Source organism: Neophocaena asiaeorientalis, unplaced genomic scaffold (genome assembly GCF_003031525.2).
Source record: "Neophocaena asiaeorientalis asiaeorientalis breed wild unplaced genomic scaffold, Neophocaena_asiaeorientalis_V1.1 scaffold1, whole genome shotgun sequence".
Lineage (NCBI taxonomy): Eukaryota > Metazoa > Chordata > Mammalia > Artiodactyla > Phocoenidae > Neophocaena > Neophocaena asiaeorientalis.
Genome location: NW_020171981.1, coordinates 4,813,509 through 4,818,695, shown reverse-complemented (window position 1 = coordinate 4,818,695; position 5,187 = coordinate 4,813,509). Strand labels below are relative to the sequence as shown.

General features: G+C 47.5%; 1 long non-coding RNA gene across 2 annotated transcripts; it reads right to left on the bottom strand.

Moving 5' to 3' along the window:
- Positions 1 to 442: 442 nt before the first annotated feature.
- Positions 443 to 4,974, bottom strand: LOC112399679 (uncharacterized). Of its 2 annotated transcripts, none has more exons than XR_003003288.1 (4): positions 4,672 to 4,974; positions 3,701 to 3,895; positions 1,705 to 1,852; positions 443 to 819 (listed from the first exon to the last, which is right to left on the bottom strand). It is a non-coding gene; the product is annotated as an uncharacterized LOC112399679 (long non-coding RNA). The 2 variants fall into 2 exon arrangements; XR_003003290.1 differs by having other exon boundaries at positions 3,701 to 3,814.
- Between the last annotated feature and the right edge of the window lie 213 nt (positions 4,975 to 5,187).

The following is a 5,187-nucleotide window of genomic DNA, read 5'->3' as shown; positions in this document are numbered from 1 at the left end:
GTAGTACCCCTGTGTTTCATTTGGAAACTTGTCCATGAATGAAGGCTCTAACCTCTCATGCAGATGTTGGATGTTGAGTCAGTGTTTAGCCACTGTAATTGGCAGAAAAAGTCCTCCAACTATCTAACCAAGAAGAGACACTGCAAATTCCACCCTCTTGCTCATCTGCGGCTCTCTGTGGGATGCAGAAAATAAGGAAAAGTTATAAAGCATTCCCTACTCCTGATGTTCCCAGAAAACTTCTGTAAAACTGACATACGGGGCTTCCCTGGTGGCGTAGTGGTTGAGAGTCCGCCTGCCAGGGCTTCCCTGGTGGTGCAGTGGTTGAGAGTCCGCCTGCCGATGCAGGGGACACGGGTTCGTGCCCCGGTCCGGGAAGATCCCACGTGCCGCGGAGCGGCTGGGCCCGTGAGACATGGCCGCTGAGCCTGCGCGTCCAGAGCCTGTGCTCCGCAACGGGAGAGGCCACAACAGTGAGAGGCCCGCGTACTGCAAAAAAACAAAACAAACAAAAAAACACCTGACATATTTTAAAGGGCTTCAGATCTGATGACCCTCATTCTCTCTAAGTGTCAGCATCCCATATGGAAATTTTTTTAGAGGTAGTGATGGTGGGTGTAGGTGGGGGGGACACATTCTTGAATACAAGCCTCCTGGGTGCTTTCCTGGGCCCCTCTCCTGGTGGGGGTCTCTCCCTATTTGGTGCCTCTGTCACCTGGTTGTGAAACTGGAATGGGCTCCAAGAATGCTGTGGAGGTAGCAGGCGAGGCGTGGCTGGCATGTGCAGGGCAGCAGTAGAGCATTCCTTCTGAGGGGTGCCTGGTAGAAGTGAAAGGGGCTTGAGCTCTAAAACAAGAAAAGCGTCAGAGAAATAAAATTTTCAAAGGCTGCTGCCCTACGTTTGTGGGAGTTTCCTGAATCAACGGGCAAATTCCTACATTAGAAAGAGTTTCTTTCCCTCCTTCCTCACTCCCTCCCTCCCTTCTTTTCTTCCTTCCTTTCTTTTCTCTCTCTTTTTCAAGGGAAACACCTTTCTCCTCTCTTCCAGCCTCAATTCTACCATCCTTTCAGGTCAAGCTAACGGCCAACCTCTTTCATACAACTTTCCCGTCTAGTCAATCTCTGGTGGTCTGCTCCTTTCTCTGAATTCCCATTGAATTATATTACACTCTGGGGTTTGGTATGACGACACAGTGTCTCGTGTTCCCCAGCTGTTTTATGTACATGAGTCTTGTCTCCCCAGCCAGGCTGTAGACGTCTAGAGGGCAGAGGCCATTCCTTACATTTTGGAGTCCCTCAGCCCAGGGCTGGGTATGTAATAGGCCTTTTTTGAGACCTTCATTTGCCTTTTACTTCTCATTAAACATGAGATAATTCACACAGGAAAAAAAATTCATAAGTGTAATAAACGTGAATAAGCCTTCATTTGGGTAGAGTCACCAACCGTCTTATACAACATCAGAGAATTCTTACTGGAAAGAAACCTGTATCTGATGTGCCGTGCGAGAGCCCTCGGGTGAGTCTGGAGGCTTGGAAGGCACATCTGACTCAGTGTCCAGGAATTTAATTACATAGAATGTGATGTGCGGAAACCTTCGCTCAAGATGAGACCCAACATCGGCGTGGACATTAGAGAGAAACCATGAATCCGAAGAATGTGGAAAAACCTCCCTCAAGATCTTCACCAACCATCAGAGGATTCACCTGAGAATCAAGAGCAGTGTAGATGCAGGGGATACGATAGGCCGCGAAGTGGCCACAGCTCCTGTCTCCGTACAGCTCGTCTCTAGACCCATTTCCCAGCTGAAAAAATTGAGACTTGGAGAGGAAGCATTGTCTACCGTGGGTACAGCTGGAATATTACAAAACTTTGATTAGCACTTCTTCTTTTTTAACTTGAAACACTCCCATGTCTCACTTTCTTTGTCATTACCTCTTACTAGGGAAGGGAAGGGATGATTTCCCCCCTAACGCTTGTTATCAACGGAGAAACGGGGCTGGAGGGGCTGCATCACTGGTCCAGTGCACAGGTCAGGATAAGAGCTCTATTCTCTGGGGAACTTTATTTGATGTGCCGGGGACCATGCTAGGTACTAAGGGAGACCAAAGGTGAGAAGAGAGGTCCTGTGCCCTCAAATAGCTTTTAACCCAGGGAGGGAAGTGACCGGTCCTTAACATCTGCTTTAACAGAAGTGCATATGAGTTGCAGCAGAGGCATGAAATGCAGGAAAGGAGCCCTACGTTCCTTTGGGAGAAGTAGGAAAAGCCTCACAGAGGAGGTATTGTTTTAGCTGAGACATAAAGGATGAGGAGTTTGCCAGACAAACAAGAGAGGATAGGGTGTTCCAGGCAAAGGCATTGACGTAAGAAAGGGCACAGCTGTTGAGGATCCTGAAGAAGTTCAATATGTAAAGCGTGGGGTGGGGGGCATAAGCTAGCCAGGCAGTTAGACAGGGGCAAGAGAACATGAGGCCCTTGAACGCCTTGCAAAGCAGTTCAGATTTCCCTTTAAGCAATGGAAGCTGTATTAGTTTCCTACTGCTGCTGTAACAAATCACCCAAACTGAGTGGCATGAAACAACACAGACGTATTATCTGACAGCTCTGGAGGTCAGGAGCTTCACTTGGCCAAAATCAAGGCGGCAGCGGGCTGTGTTCCTTCTGGAGGCTTTAGGGAAGGGTCAGCTCTTTGCCTATCCCTATTTCTAGAAGCTGCCCACATTCCTTGGTGCTTGTTCCTCTCCCATCTTAAAGCCAGCAATCACACCGTTCCGACCACCGCTTCCTGGTCACATCTCCTTCTCTGACTCTAATGTTCTCGCCTCTCTCGTCTAAGGACCTTTGTGATTAGATTGGACCCACTGGATAATCCAGGCTAAGGTCTGCATTTCAAGATCCTTAACTTTAATCCCATTTGCGAAGTCCCTTCCACCAACGTAAGGTAACATATTCACAGGTTCCAGGTTTAGGGAGCCATTATTCTGCTTATCACAGGAGCCATTGAAGAATTCTGAGCAGGACAGTGGTGTGACTGAATTGGGGTGTTGGGCAGTACAGCACTGTGGTTCAAAGAGCAGGTTTAGGAGTCTGACTACCTGGGTCCAATCCTGAGTCTGTCACCTAAGGCTTATGTGACCTTAAGTCATTTCCTACTTTACTTCCCTCTGCCTTGGTTTCCTCATCTGTGAAACGGGGATACCTACCTCAAAAGGAAGTTGGAAGGATTCTATGGGATAACAGAGGTGCAACATTTAGGACAGTGGAAAGCACTCAATAAGTTGGGGACACCTAGGTGCTTAGTAGGTGCTAAGAACAGCAACCTGGTCAGGAAAAAGACATGCACAGTCAATGCCACGCAGAGCAGAACCAAGCTTCCTATGGGGCCCATTTCCACAGGACCATCAACACGACAGGAAGGAGGTCTCCAAGCACCAGGGGATCCTTTGGCACAGAGGAAATATGCAGCTCCTCTGAATGGCACCACACTGCTCAGTGCAACACCCACCTTCCTCGTCTCTGTTGGCCAAATGAAATGAGGGATTTAAGTTGCCCCTGTCTGTTCCCATTCTTAGGTGAGGCTCTGTCTGTGTTGGATAATATTAGAGAGTAGGTGATGTTTTGTCTTAAGCTCTTCCCTGAGATCTCTGAAACAACTGTTTGGTTTGACACAGGGCCAGTTAAAGACCTGGTGACATCTTACCTATGTACCCAGTGTGATGGTAAGCGTGCTTCTGAGCCGATGGGCACCTGGTTTAGGGCCTCTTGCTTCCCTATCTTCTCTGTCCCCATTTTTCTGTCACCAATGAACCTGAAGCTATAAAAGAATATCTCTTTCCTGTTGCTTTTTTCTCTAAGGAACTCCAAAGGAGTGGCTTTGGATCTCCTAAAAGTTTACCTGCAAGTGGATAAAACACAGGACACCCAGTTAAATCTGAACTTTTGGATAAACAATGAATAATTTTAGTAGGTCCCAAATGTTACTATGTGTTTAGTACTACTTTAAAACCAGATTATTTGATTAACCAGAATACTCCGTTCCCTAAGTCCACCATATAACACTTTACTCTATGTTCTGTGATGTAATCTGCAAGGGAGATTGGTAGTCAAGCCCTGAAAGTCCTAGTACCTTCTACAAGGTGGCTTTCTCTGTACTAATACAGGGAAGGGAGGGAAGGCTGTGTTTCTAGAGGGATGGCGAGGGTCAGAAGAGTAAGGACTGGTCCCTCTTGTTTCCCTGATATGAACGGTGACGGCACTTCAGCTGTGACACAGTTTCTTCTTCTGCCCAACTCTGAGATTCAGAGAAGCTCAGACCCTGCTCTGTACCTCACCTGCCCTCGTCATTAACGGGGATGCTGTCTTTGATGTTGAATCGGATAACGATGATGACTCTCACCATCTATGGCATGTAAGTGAAAGTCCGTCTTTGGATTGAGTGTGTGTAATTTGTAGTCACTGTTACGTGAAAAACATAAATAAGAGAACGGTTGAAATCTGCAAGGGTAGTCACTATTGGCACTAGGTTTGCTCAGGGTTTGGCTCCCAGGCTGCATCCCATATGACTCTGCGATCTGGAATGACCCTCCTTTTTTTTTTACTCACCTCTAGCTCTCACTCTAAACTTCCGTCCTTGGTCTGTGGGGGGTAAACACCTGAAATCCTCCAATTTACCTTGTTTGCAGGCCAAGGCTCAGCCTTGCCACCAGTTAGGGCTTCAAGCAGATGGTCAGTTCCTGGTCACTCCCTGGTCATCTGCAGGCCACTCTCCACTGCAGCATGTTATCCAGCCTGGTGCCGTCAGGTGGGACTGGAGTTTTCACATCCAAGTTGTTTAGACGTGTTGTGATGGCTGATTTCTACATTTCTATACTCACCCCATTTAAGTATCATTTCAGAGACTCTATAAGTAAGTGCAAAAGATTATAACAGTTTATGAAATGGGAAGTGAACCCTGGATTTTACCCCTCTGGATGTGAACGAACCCACCCAGCCAATGGCAGGAGGCTGAGCCCCACAGGATTAACTGTGTCCTCTAGCGCCTCGGTCACTTCTAGAAAAAGGTGGCCCTGAGGGGCCAGGGGAATTAATGACTTGATGCCTACAAAGCTCTAGGGACAACTTGCTGCGCCTAAGGTCTCAGTATCGTTAATTGTTGTTACTATTGCTGCTGTTGCTGTTCTTAACCCA